Below are 14,919 nucleotides of genomic sequence, written 5' to 3' on the forward strand. Positions count from 1 at the left end.
GGTACTGAACAAAAAAAAAAAAAAAAAAAAAAACCCCACTCATGCAACCGGGTAGCATGAATAAATGTGTACCTTCCCCGTTGGAAGAGCGGTGACTAATGCGATAAATATATATAGTCTCCTTTTCCCTTCCTTTGCATGCACAACCCCAAAGAGAGGAGAGACACATACACAGACCGGGGCTACTGGTATTGGCCTCTTCCCCCTCACACACTGTTTCTCTTGCTGCAGCTTAGAGCGGACCCCAAATTCCGCCTAGCGCCTCTTTATCCTTTCACAGTCCTCGCCCCGGCCAATCACTCGCTGTATCCAACGCTTCCTCGTGCCAAACCCCACCCCGCCGGCTGCTATTGGCTTGGAACCCGATGCAATAATAATCACCGCGTGCAATGAGAAGCTCCAAATCTGACCTCATTCCAATTTACAGAGCAAACTTTTTAAAAGGGCCAGAAGTGCAGCTGAGATTTCTGAGTCTCTTTTTCCCTTTTGCATTTCTCCTCCCCTCTTCTCTTCCCTCCCACTCCCGTGTGTGTGTGTGATAATGCACTAAATTATTGAGGAGTGGGAAGGGGGAAATATATTCTATCCTTTACGTTCGATGAGTTGGATGGGGAGAAGTGAATTAGTGTACACGGGGAGCTTTACTTTCTGCATGAAGGGAAAAGTGATTATCTGTGAATATTAGTTCCTTTCAGCACCGAAAGGAAAAAAATCAGCATGTGGTGTAAAAAATCGGTTCCTCAGGGAGAGGATTCATTCTGAGAAAGGACCAGAAGAAAAGGGAAAGGGAAGGTAGAGACAGCAAGCATAAATCACTGATTTAAAAGGGCACTGAGAAAGTGGGTAGACACCTGTCATCACAAATATTTTCACATGCATGCCTATATCACAGATGCTGATACATTGTATAACACTCCTTACAGCAATTTATTCACTTATAATTAACACAAAATACTTGCAATGCTTGTAGGAATTTCAAAGATTCCCATTCCTCCCAAGCAGATTGCTTTTTGAATGCTGCAATGATTGAAATCAGATCACATTTTCTCCAGGGCTCAAATTAAGGATCAACCATGAGACACAGTTCTGTTATTATAACAATAGAATTATAAGTAATTTTTGTGTAGGGGATAGCTTCTATCTCATTTTCCTCTGGAAGCTGGGTGGGAGGAAAAGGCATTTATCTTAGCTAATGTTTACCATTCACACCCTTCTGTTTGCTTCATCATTGTACTACAGGCATCCTGTCTGCTGGCAAGCCTACTTGGTTCAGGGTGCACTGGTGCAAGGTGATAGAGGTCTTCCACATCTGTCATTGAACTTCTTGCAGCACCTCTGGTACACAGTGAGTATTGTGACAGAGATGTTTTGTTTTGTTTTTAATCTGATGAGGGAAGGAAAGGGGGATCTCTTGTGGGAAGTTGCTGCTCTGTGACCAATATATTCAACAAAGAATGTTTTGCAGACACCACAGACAAGATTATAAATTGGGTGGGTGCTATTTTGATTTTTTTTTTCTAATTAGGACAGATATCTAAATTGTCAAACACATTTGTACTTTATTCTTTTTGTCTATTTTAAAAACACTGTCAGAGTAGTTTAGGCCTCTAATCTCTTATGTGCTATAATTGTTATAACCTGATGGAAAACAGATATTTTAGGGATATTTTTAATCCAACATTCTGCCTCCAGTAAATAAAATCAATCAATCAAAGTTTTAAAAGGCTAAAATGTAATAATGATTTGTGCTATAGAGCTCTCCTGCATCCTCTGTAGCAGCACCAGTTAAATAAACTCTGGGGTTAAAGGCATAGGCCCACCAAAAAACAACAAAAATCACTCTTCTCCAAACTTTGCTTGACATCAGTGGTTATGCCAGTAACCAAAAGGCTGTTCATCAATTTCACTTCCAGTGGGAAAAAAGAGCAGGGAAAATAATGTTTACTAAATAGAAAAAAAAATTGTAGAGAACTTTTCAAGGTTCTAAGAAAGTAGCATACGAAAGTTATATATTTTTCAAAAATGGAAAGCCTATGATAGTGTCCTTTCAAAGACTATTTAGTTTGAATACAAGCTATGATTTTTTTAGGCTCCGAATTTGAACCAAACTAAAACTGCTATGAAGTGCTGAGAAAAGTCCTGTGAATTCTAAGTATCTACTCTCTATGTTTGTCGTTTTAAACCTCTAACTAAATCACTGGGTTTTTTTTAAAGACAGTAGTCTCTTATTGTTGGGCCTACACAATTAATATTTTGTATTCAGTCTGCTGGCTGTTCAGGAGTAGCTTCTTCAAACATTGGATCAAAGTCTCTTCTCAGTTAAAATGGCAACTCCAGTAACATCAGTATAGTTACATCAGATTTACACCAGTATAGAGAGGAATTTGGCCCATTTCCCTCACAGCTGTGCTGACATTAAATATATTACTTCATGAAGTACCTACATCTATTGCAATCAGTGGGAGTCTAAACAGGTTCAAAAGTGTTTTGGTGTCATAAAGTGCTACTGACTTTATTCACACCATTTCGATCCATGTGTAAAATCCTGAAAAAGCTGTGACTGAATAGAGCCAGTAACAAAGTCCACCTATTTGCTTGTTATCTTGGGTATCTACAGACATTTCAATGTATGTTAAAATCTAACTGTAAATTTATTTAAATTGCAAGATATCTAAAATAGCCTCATGTTTCTAAATAGGCTAAAGAAGAAATCAAGGTACCACACCTAAAGAAATTGGTAGAGATAGATACAAAGTGTAGCAAATAAACCTACAGGAAAATGTGTCCAAAAGAACCTTTTCCTCTAAATTTGTTACCAGAAGCAGGGTCTTGATCACTATCACTACTGTGGCAATATAAATCAATGTTTATGTTAATGAAAACAGTCATGTCAGTTTATCCCCATTCAAAGAGTATGTGCCCGTGGGAAGGGAAAATCAATTTTTGCTAAAAGGAAAAAGACAAAATGGTTGATAAAATTTTGAACCTTGTAATCACAACGAACATTTAAAAAATATTTTATTATATTTCTTGGCAGTGTACTTTAAGTTAATCATGGTTTCCATTCTTAATTATTGAATGTGGGCTGAGAACCATTCAGAGTGGCCAAAGAAATTTAACATATAAGTAAAGTGCGAACATTCTGCTTTCAGCTAAAAGGCAGTTTTAACAGCGCTGTCAAAATCTCTCCACGTTTAATAACTTAAAAGGACTGGAGCTGTAGGTTTTCCAAGTCTGGGGGTGGAAAAAAGGACGCTAGGTGGCAGAGCTGAGCCTCTTCTGTAAAAGAAGTAAACGTGGGAAAACGTGGATCTGACAAATCTAAGGTTTTATCCTCCCCCACCCCCATTTTATTGAGCGGCTTACAGCTCTAAAGTTTCTGAAAGAACTCCAGTGGGTTTCTAGAAAGGACCTCTCATGAGGAATAACACACACAGGTTAAGCAGTTTTCAGCTGACAGAAAATCTCAAACTGACAAGGAAAATTAAGGTCTTATTCAGTGCTTAATTTGCAATGAAAGAGGTGCTGAGGCTCAAGCAATGTTTTTACTTTCATAACTGATGCAGCAAGCCCAGAGGTGCTGAGCTGCCAAGCCTAGAGGCGCCAGGGCTCAGCCCTTGCATAAATTAAGCACTGTCTTTATTGTTATTAATTCAATTATTATACTTGTAGCTGAAAACTAGAGTTTACAATTTATTGTGTTAGATTATCTCTTGCTTATAAAACAGATGAGTATTCAGTAAATCAATTATCCATATAAATGTCTTCAGGACACAGCTACAATATGAAAAATAAAGACACTGAAGTTTTACTTAAGAATTAGCAAGGTACAAAGATGGTTCCATCAGTTAAAATGGCTGATTTAATAATGCAGCAGATCTTTTCTTTTTCTCAAAACAAGGATTAATGGTGCTCAACCTTACATGGCAGCTGCTGAAGATTTTTTTTTTCCGATTGTGTTTTTTTTCCGATTGTGTAGACGGAGAGAAATGAATTGGAAGCCACATTTAAAAACTTCTCTCTCTTGCAAGTATAATGACTGGACAATAAGCCTAAGAAATTCTGAATAAGAAGTGATCATGGCCTTAAAAGTGGCTATATAGTCAATTACACCTTACAGTGCCAAAATGTTCAACGAGTTTCTGTGAATCCCCGAACATGGGGGAATGGCTGATTCCTTCTGAAGTCAGCGTTCTTATTAATGCCTGCATACAGAATACCATTTCCCTATGTAGTTACAATACAGTATACTGCTGTACAGATATTTACTCTAGTAAATATCACATCCATACCACCCCTATATTTTAAACGTTCAGTGTACTGCTGTATCTTTACATAGTGCTTAATGTAGATACTGAATGTAGAGTGTGTACATTGTAAATATACAGTGCATGCATCTCCACTGCAGTATGACTTCACTCTACAAATGTATGCTTTATGGTGTTATGGTATAGATCATGTATTTTATTTATAAACATCCAAACTCGGAATTGTTGTTTTCCTGATTCTTGCATATCATGTGTATTTTCCATAGTAGAGCGTAGGATAAGATTTAATAGACAGTTCGGTTATAAGCTTTCAGATCACCTGTCTCTTGAAAGCTGCTGGGGAAAAAACCTGACCCTCCCATTTCCCCCTCCCCACTATAAATGCACAGCGAAGGGCAGCAAAGCAGACTGTGCCTGAATCCCCAGAGCAGCAAGCGCTGAAGCCATTTATTCCATTCTCTCCCCTCCTTTTCCTGTTTTCTCCCCAGAGGGTTGTGACGGGGTCACGGAGAGAAACTGGAAACAGAGGAAGCTGATGCTGCTGCTCATAGAAAAACAAGGCAGCGCTTAGTTTAAAAGACTCCTTTGGTTTCTGTACGGATCAAAGCACCTGTGGGAGGAGGAGGGGTCAAGTTTGAGCAGGAACAGAAGATGAGGCACCAGGTGGCAGGTAGGTAACAGGTCGCTTTCGAAGGTTACCTCTGGCGTCAGTGTGGAGAAGCTTTTCAGGGCTTGACATGGTGTGGCTGAACTTTGAGTTCACAGCTCTCAGAGCCAGGCGCACCGCATGCAAATAGGGAGCCTTCAGCAAGAGCCCCGACGACTTTCCTGGGCGGAAAGGCGCTGTCGCCAGCCCGTTAGCGCCGTGGCTGAAACTCGCCCAACAGAGGGATTTAAAACCCTTACCACGCGTTGTATTATCCCTATTTCCACAGTTTAAAAACGGCAGGTCAACCGACTCGCTTTAGAGCAAATACGGGATGCTGGGGGAGGAATATGGAGCCGCCCAACCCAGTGCACACAATATGCCCCCGCTTTCCCAATCGAAGGCGTACAAAGAAGCGCTACTCTGAGGCGCATATAACCGCTCCAAGCCAAGGCATATAATCCCCGCACCCTCCCAGTCCCAAACACAGTCAGGAACCGCCAGTCCAGTGCCAATGACTCACACACCTCCAGTCCAAGGCGCACACACCACACGCCAACTCACTGCACGCTCCCAGCAGCGCTCGGTATAGCGCCCCTGGGGTTGCACGTGGAGGAAACTCTCGCTGTGACTTGCATCCCTTTTTCTTGCACGTCTCCCCCCCTTTTTGTAGCCTGTGGAGGGCTCGGGGGGGGGGATCCGATGCATAGACATGGCTGGGAGGGGGGGAGAGTAGGACGCTTAAACAGCTGCCACGCGACGCTTGTCTGGGGGAAAGGAAGGGGGAGGGGGGCCGGGGCCGGGCGCGTGGCGGCGCGAGACAGGCAGGTGGCGCGGGGCGGCTGGAGTCGGAGCGGCGCAGGCTCCTCCGCTCTAGCCCGGCGACAGCCAGCCCGGCACAGGGGCGAGTGGGCGGGACGCGGGCCAGGGAGCGCGCGGGGCAGCCTCGCCTCGGGCCAGGGCAGCTGCACCGGGTGGTTTTCTTTCAGTGCCGGCTGCAGCTGCCTGAGCTTTCCCTACGCCCTCGCTCTGTGCTGGCTCGGCTACCATGCCCGCCTCAGCTGGGCTGCGAGGATTGAATTCACCCCTCCCTGGGCTCAGGCCACATTTTTGTTTTTAATTACCCGAGCGTTGGCCCGGGAGATGGGGCTCAAGCTCAGCCGCAGTCTGGGGCTCCAGATCTCGCATTTCCCAGCAAGGGACCAGACTGCAGGGGCAGTGGTTAGTCTAGTCTTGCAAAATTAAATCCACCCGCGGCGAGACAAGCGCGTAAAATCTCTCTAGGTACTTTAACCAGTGCTTGGGGTTAGGGGCGGCCGAGGAGAGGAGCCGCAGTTGAATTTTACCTCCATATTTGTTTGGGGTGAAAGACTGTACATGGGCTTTGGAACAATTCCTCAGCCTTTGAAGGGGGAGACTTGGGGCAGCCCGAATTTTGTATCGGATTTCTCCCCCTTTGGGGTACAGTGTATAGATGTACTCCTGGTGCAAAGGGTAATCCGGTATCCTGGGTTGAAGTGTGAACATCTTGATTTTATGGCATTTCAAAAGGCTCTGTAGTTCTATGGTCAGGGTTGTTCCTTTGCTTCCTTCAAACAGGAGGGTAGCATCCGAGTAGAGATTTGTTTCCCCAATTGTCCCTTTCTGTCTCTTTTAACCCCCTCCCCTTTTCCCCCCCATTCCAAATCAGTCTCACTGCCAGAGACAAAAACTACACACAGGGACCAACACTAAATAATAAGGCAAGCTTTATGTAGGGGATAGGCCTCTATATTGGTTAATAATATAGTTATTCATAACTAACAAATATGGTTATACAATTATTATAATTTGTTGTTCTCACTTTAGTTATTACCTTCTTAATTTCACCACTGAATTTAGGAGATGATATTTTATACATGGGACTCTTGGAGAATAGTTTGCTTCACCTGCTTATGTTTCTGGTTGCTTATTTACTGCAATGAAATTATCTAATTAAGGAAATTCCTAAGAAATCTGTGTTTTTTGTCAACCTATGACAAGCACCAAAAATGTGAAAAAGGATGACATTTATGTCCAGAAAGCCTATTTATTACCTGCAAATGTGTTTACACTGACAGGAATACAGCTATTATTGCTTTAATATTCTGTACTGTTTTCTTTTATACTATGTTTTAAAAGGTGTAAAAGTGCTCTTGTGATTTTTGCCTTGCATATAATATTTGATAGGGGTCCTCAACAGCAAGTTGTAAATATACTACAAATGCAGTAAGTTAGGGAACCGTTTGGTCAGAAAGGTCAACAAGCACAAGATTGTTTTCTCAAAGAACAGAACAGTAATAGGGTGGCTTGCCTTTTAAGGGCTGGATGCCTGGGCCAGCCAACCCTGATTGCTGAAGGAACTGCTCCAGCCCACCTGTGCCATGTTATCAGCATGGATGGTGCCTGATGAAGGACAGGTGATTCCCCTATGAAGGGCAGCAGGAAGCTGCAGTGAAGGGGGGAAACTCAGGTAACTATAGGGAGTGAGAGACGCTGCTGTAGGGCAGAGATTGATAGCATGGGAGTTGAGAAGTCAGAGCCAGGAGACTGAACTCCAGACAGGTAAAGCCTGAAAATGACTGTTGAATTAGGACCCAGCTCTGGGAAGGAGAGCAGAGGGCTGCTCTACCCATGGGAAAGAGACAAATACTGAACTGGGTGACCTTGAAGGACCATTGTGTACCCTGAGAGCTGAATAAATTAGCCCCCCCCCCCAGAGGAGAAGTGTTTCAATGAACTTTGGGTTGTTTTTGAGTTTCTTAAAGAAATAAGAGGGGAAACATAGGCAGGGTGCTGCAGAGAGACCTCTGGCCATGAGTAGGTGCTCAAGAGGTGGCTGACCCCCATCCTTCTTGTGGGGGAGGTCATTTGTCCAGTTATAAACTGGATAATAATCTTTTTGCATGGCTAGCGCCCCAAATGTGGTTTTGGGGTTGGGGAAGGTCCATGCCATTCCTGGGGGTACTGGAACATGTGAATGGCCACCCTATTCCTTGTGCAAGATACCAGCATGGTATAGATGTGATCTTTATCTCAAGAAATCCTAAAAAAAATTAGTTGGGTGTGTTTGAGAAAGGAACTTGGCTGTATAAAAGAATGAGGACACCCTCTATTCAGAATCAGAGAGGAGTGATGCTTAAGGATGTATTATCCGTGTCATAACTTAAGTCATAAAAGTGGAGTCTCTTTGAATCCAGTCAGTACCCTGAAAAAGATGTGCTTTGTACCTTCAGTGAGACTATGGAAAGAAGAATTTTCTCTGAACTCTTAGGCTCTTTACATAAATGCCTAGTCATGCTTATACTCTTACCTTTATGCATGCCTCAATCCTACACTTTCAGCACACATCTCACTTTGACCTATTCATTTCATCCTATCTCCAGAAGCCAGCAAACTGCATCAACAAGACTGCTAAGAAGGAAAAAGCCACAATACAGCCTCAAGCAGCAGCAAATATCCAGCCCAGCACTGCTTGTGAATAGGACTTCACTGAGACTTCAGCATCATTGGTGAGAAGGAGGTGTAAAAGTACTGCCAATTGATTCGATTTAAATTTGTTTTTGAAATCATTTCAGTGGGATATTGAAATGCTATTGTAATATAACATACTCCTGGAAAGGAGACATAAGCTAAGGCTTTGTCTACACTAGCGCTTGTCAGCAAAACTTTTGTTGGCCAGGGGTGTGGAGGAAAAAAACCCACTACTTCCCAACTGACATAAGTTTCCACCAACAATAGCGCCCATGTGGACAGTGCTGTTGGCAGGAGAGCGTCCCCCACCGACATTGCTACCTCCACTCGTTGGGGGTGGTTTAATTACACCGACAGGAGAGCTTCCCCCACCCTGCCCGCCCCCCTGGCATAGAGCAGCTGCACAGGAGACCTTCCAGCGGCAGAGCTGCAGTGGTACAGCTGTGCCAGTGTAAGGTCCATCGTATAGACGTAGCCTAACCTTGGTAAACAAATAGTGGAATTTTATTTGAATTTAAGATTAACATTTGTTAATTTGCCTGACTCAAGAGCGTTACTTGAATGGCTTCTTTTTTAAGTAACCGAGTTAAAACTTCCTTCAGTTTCATAGGACTTTGAGCTTGTCTACACAGCTCCACAGTTTGGACTTTGGTGGTGTGAACTGAAGCATGCATTGGAGTGTTGCTCTGTAATTCCCCCATCTGGATGCTGCTGGCATGAACTCCATGTGTCTACCCATGAAATGCTACAGCGGCACAGCTGCGCTGCTGCAGCACTTCAGGCGCAACCTACTCCAACGGGAGGGGTTATCCACCTCCATGAGAAGCAGTAGCTAGGTCGACAGAAGAATTCTTCTGTTGACATAGCACTGTCTACACTGGGGATATGTCATCTTAACTATGCCACTTGGGTTAGGCTTTTTCACACCCCTGAGTGATGTAGTGAAGCCAACTTAATTTTCTTGTGTAAACCAGGCCTAAAAGGTGTCTAGTTTGCATTAGTGTAGTCTCCTTTGAAAGAGGACTATATTAAAACAAACTGAATAACTTTTAGTTCACACCAGCAGCATCCAAATGGGAGAATTACAGAGCAGCACTCTAGTGCGTCCTGGAATTCACATCCCCATAGTCTGAACTGTGGGATTGTTGAGTAAACAGTTAAGATCGGTTACCTTTGCCCATTTATAAACTGTTTGGTTTATTCATGCTAAACTAAACAGGATTCACCAACTGTTTGGACAAAGGAATTTTGTTTTTGTTCCTTATGATATACTAAGACAGAACTCTACACATTTGGGGAATAATATACTTTTGGTTTTAACTAGAGAAGAGTATACCCACCAGGGTTGGCCAAACTCTTAAGGTGCAGTTTCTTTTGAAAGCTCTCCACAGAGCAACATACAAAAGAGATTGTAAGTGAAGTAACCATTGCTTGCTGCTTATTTTGTGTCTTCTGATTTGGTTTTGCTAGTTTTTCCTCCCCACCCCCCCCCTTCAATATTAAAATGGACACAACTAATAACTGATTGTTTTGCTTATCTTTAATTATATTGATCCCCAACTGCATGGAAAGAACCCCCTGTAACTAAATAGTGGGAGTCACATCCCTGCATTGACCTTAAGAGACAATTACTAAGATTTGGCTTACTATGTCTTGTCTCTCTAGACCAGGGATCTCAAACTCAAATCACCACGAGGGCCACATGAGGACTAGTACATTGGCCCAAGGGCTGCATCACTGACACCTTTTCGTACAAAGATACAAAAGGCCCCAGCCCTGCCCGCACTCCAGCCCTTCCATGAGCCCCAGCCCTGCCGCATCCCCACTCTTCCCCCCTCCCTCCTGGAAAGTCCTAAGCACTGCCAAACAGCTGTTTGGTGGTGGGAAGCGCAGGAAGGTAACGGAAGAGCGGCGTGCTTGGGGTGGGGGGGAGGCGGGGGGGCAGGGGGGGAGGGGAGCTCTGGTGGGCCGCAGGAAATAACTTTGCTGGTGACGTGTTTGAGACCCCTGCTCTAGACTATAACACTTGTAGTAACTGCCGGGATAAAATTACTCAGTGCTCCACAATTTAAACCTCCCCTTTAAAAAATGTGGGGCTAGATTCTGTGGCACAAATAATATTCTTCACAGCTTCATTTTCCTGATTTGGCATTTCTGGTGTACAATTTAGAATGCCAAAGAAGAAAACAGCAAGTTTTTGAAGGGTGATGCAAAACATATGTTTTAGTCCAAAAATGAGGGAGAAGTTTAAAAAAAAAAAAAAAAAAAAAGTAGGTTTCTTTACTATGATTTTTGTGTCCAGGGCAAACAAAACGGTGTCTTCCCTTCTTCTTCTTTATCTAAAAGATCAGTAAAGGTGTTAAAACTAGTAAGTATACTCTGTTTTCGTGCATAAACTGTTTAAATGGCAGTTATGTCCATACATGTGTATCCTGTAACTTATCTTACCTTGACTATAGAGTTTGTGTGGAGTAAGACTAAAATTTTAACTATGAATAAATATTCCAAGTAAATTTCCAAATAAGTATTTTCTACTTCTACTGTTGCTCTTAGAATGATATATCTTTTAACACAATTCCAGTAAAAGTGAAGAGTTCTGTACCACTTTCTATAGAATATTGATACCTGTCACATTCAGGCAGTGCGTATGATTAATCTTAATGTGCCAGGTATGCTTAAATGAGGTAGGATGTTTGAATTTACATCAGTGTTTTAAATTACTGTATTTAATTTTGATTAATTGATACCAGAAGTAATAAATCCTCTTGACAGGACAGAAGGAAGCTCTAGTATCTATTTTACATTGCTAAAGACTGCTTAAAAATCGGGTACTTTCAATGTATCAGCAAAAAACTACAACAAGGAGTACTTGTGGCACCTTAGAGACTAACAAATTTACTTGGGCATAAGCTTTTGTGGACTAATACCCACTTCATCGGATGCATGCAGTGGAAAATACAGTATGCATCCGATGAAGTGGGTTTTAGCCCACTAAAGCTTATGCCCAAATACATTTGTTGTTCTAAGGTGCCACAAGTACTCCTCGTTTTTTCTGCTGATACAGACTACCACAGCTACCATTGTGAAACCTTTCAATATATCGTAACACTTATAGCTTCGGTTCATACACTTTATGGCAAGAAACTGTCCTAACCAGGCATCAGAAACCAATTAAAACAAAAGTTTGAAAAAGCTGAATTTTTTTTCTTTTTTTAACTTCAGAATAATAGCAGATCAGGGCAGCTGAACGGATATCAGATTTTGCCCTTTGGATTTTCAGATTTCTAAGCATCTGGCTGTGGGAGGAGTTATGACATTTGTACACCTGCCAAACATGGTGAGTGTTTAACCTGTGTGTCTATACACGTAAATAGCTACTTTATTTTTCCCCCTGATATTTTCCTTGTTTTGGGGTATAGGTGCTAAATGGGATTCCTAACTATTACTGCATTGGCTATAAACTGGCATTAGTACTGGAACTTACAATTTAATGAGGACTGCTATATTCTACAATGCTTTAGTTAGGATATAGGACATCTTGTTAGATGTATGCTTGACTAATTGCATATGAAATACTGATGGGTAAATGGGAGACTTGAATAGTTGAATATTATTGGAATTATGCAAATGAACCAACCATGGTCCAGTTATTTTTAAACCACAATTACAAAGAAATGAGAAAAGCAGATTTTAAATTTCAGTCAATAAGCAATTTGGAGCCAAAGTTTAACAATTGGATCCAGAAAGTCATTATTAGTCACACAGATCCTGTATGCAAATTACTCATCAGCTCAGCTGTAATGAAGTTTCTCTATAACTGATCAAAATCTACTGATAGCAAACAGAAAAATTATGCATTTGGGGTAAATCAGTCTGATTCTGGTAGGTCTACCATCACAAATGCAGCTGATCTGAGGCTATAACCACATGCACTTTTCAAGGATGGAAGAATCGGTTTACATTAACTGTCACTTCAACATAGAAGTTCCTTCCCGGCAGTTAGCCCAATGGATAAATTTATTCTATAGTTTGGAGACCTGTATAGCAAGCCCCTAGAGCTAAATTTTGGCTGGTGTGTGTGCCTCCTTGTATACCAGAAAAGCTAAAGTGTGAGGTGGACAAAGAAAGAACTTTGATTCTGGCTTTCCTAAAACTTTCACGAGTGCTATTCCTCTCCTGATCCACAAGAGCTGAAGCTATGATCCATGCATTATAAAGGACACTTGCCCTGACGTGCCATGATTCCAGGCACCTCTTTACCATGCAGATTACTCCTGTTCCGGAGGAAGGGAGAAGTTGACATTTATAATATGGGAATACAGTTAATATTCCTTTTGAGTCTGTTTTGTGGAGAAAGCTAAAAGTGCCTAAATTTGGTCCAGGTATCTAGTTATTTAAGAAAATTAATGACTCACAGTTTCGGTTCAGATTCATAGTGCTTCTGTGGAGGAAATAGATACACCAGTAGTTGTGAGATCTATCTGGATGTTGATGTAAAGTCAATGGTCAGCAAGGAAGTTTAAGCACACAAATCTTTAGCAGAACCCATTCTACAAGTGCAGCACCAGACAAAAAGCTACTTTTAGAATATCCTGATATTTTTCAGCAATATTTATTGAAAGGGAAGTTCCCCTGCCCCACCCATGTACTTCGACAATTAGCCAGGGTGGGCAACAAAAGGCTTCCACAGTTGGAGAAGGGAAAGGAGTCCTTCCTTCCAGGACCATGAGTGGTAGCAGAGATGCTCCATGCATGCTGCTCCTGTACCATAGCTACATAGAGAAAGTGGTCAGTGGAAAGAATACATAGTGGCAGAGGCATTAGTCCTACCTCCATGTACCCCCTGCTGTGGCCCAACCCCTCCTGTATCAGCCAGCTGGAAGCATCCGTGGAGCGGTGGTCCATGTTGTGCAGGAGGTTTTGGACACCCTGCCATGGCTGCCAATGTCCTACACCTCCTCAACTCTGCTATGCAGTGGAACCACTGTCATTCTAATGCATTTGACAAGCCTTCATCTGTGGAGGTGGGGAGTTGGATTTGGTCCTGTGTGGGTCACGTTATGTGCATACATTGGTCACTTTACAAGTTTCTTCTGTTTTCAAAGATTCTACTGGTTTGGGAGATATTCCCTATACTCAAAAATAGAGTACTATTTGTGGAACTGTTAACTCAAAAGAAACTTTAAGAATGTGACCACTGTGCCTGCATAAATCATGAACAAGTTATTAATCTGCAGGAAGAAAAAGATGGGAAGGTTTCATAACAATCTTGTAGGTAATTTCAATGTAAACTGTTTGTTTGCCTTTAGCTGAAGAGTACAGCTCTAGATGAGTAAATCAACATACACAAGTGAGCTACAAACATGTTTGTTCTACTTGCACTTTTATTCTTCTTGTAAACCAGTGATCTAATACCAGGCAAAAAACTTAGTGCTAAATAAAAAAATAAATCAGTTCGTACAAATGGCACAAAAGTTCTCTCCTCATAGTTTACCAAAGTGAAAAGCAGTTACTCCATATTTATCACAGTGATTAGTGGAAATCACACCACAATTTATAGATGGCCAGGTGCAATCGACATACCTAATCTTATCATGCATTTGTTTTATTTGCAGCTGTAACAGTTGGTGTCAGTTAATAGGTTACTAACCATCAAGTAACCTTATTTCCTTTTAGTATTTATCCTGCCTCAGAGTTACAGAAATTATTTGCAAACAGTCCTAACTTGTATATTAGCTGCTGAATTTGAATTTCAGTGTTTCGGATTTTTCATTATTTAGTGCACTCGATTTAGAATGAAAATGGTTAATGAAGAATCCATTATAGTGATCAAAAGTAGATTTTGATCAACATGTTCCATTTCATATATTTTCGCTGGATCTAACATTTGGAATTTTCAAAACATAACATTTACTTTCTGGGCTTTTAGTGTTGTAAAGAGGGGATCAAGAAAGCTGCTGAGTGTAGAAAAGAATGAGTCATTGCTAAGTAGGGCCCAATTCTTCCAGGTGCAGAGTACCTCAACACCTCTTGAGAGGTGCTTAGCACTATGATGGATTGGGCTCTTAGTTTCCTAAATACAATCACAGTCTGTATGAACTTGATTTTAAATAATATCCTGAAAACTAAGGATCAAATTCTGTCCTTAGATGCATACATATTGCAGACAATGGGATCGGTACACATACCGAGGAAAGAATTTGGAGTAAAGGGTTTGTTTTCATGGAAACATTTATGGTGGTCATCACATGCATTTGTTCTGCTCAGGAGTCTATGGCAGCAGCTAGGAGATTTGCATTTTCCCTATTTCCGTCAGTAGAATCACTTACAAAACCCAGGACGACCCCTAAAGCTTTCTTGTGTTCTTTCACTGTAATATGAAGCAGCTACTTGAAGATAAACAGACGTACTCACTCCTAATGAGTATGTCTGTTTGTCTGCAGTTTCTAGAAGTGAGCAATAAATTCTCAATTATTCCAAACTTTTGTTTCCACTTACATATAGTCTACCATA

The 14,919-nt window shown here is 41.7% G+C and overlaps 1 long non-coding RNA gene across 2 annotated transcripts in view; it reads left to right on the plus strand.

Moving 5' to 3' along the window:
* The first annotated feature begins 458 nt into the window (after positions 1–458).
* Positions 459–14,919, plus strand: part of LOC311516175 — a 124,669-nt gene continuing 110,208 nt past the window's right edge. For both annotated transcript variants that reach the window (XR_014710353.1, XR_014710354.1), the window contains exons 1-5: positions 459–792; positions 1,240–1,345; positions 4,757–4,938; positions 8,319–8,444; positions 11,629–11,743. This is a non-coding gene — a long non-coding RNA (uncharacterized lncRNA). The remainder of the gene's footprint in view (positions 793–1,239; positions 1,346–4,756; positions 4,939–8,318; positions 8,445–11,628; positions 11,744–14,919) is intronic.

The sequence above is a fragment of the Lepidochelys olivacea genome (assembly GCF_965140295.1).
Source record: "Lepidochelys olivacea isolate rLepOli2 genome assembly, chromosome: 2".
Taxonomy (NCBI): Eukaryota; Metazoa; Chordata; order Testudines; family Cheloniidae; genus Lepidochelys; species Lepidochelys olivacea.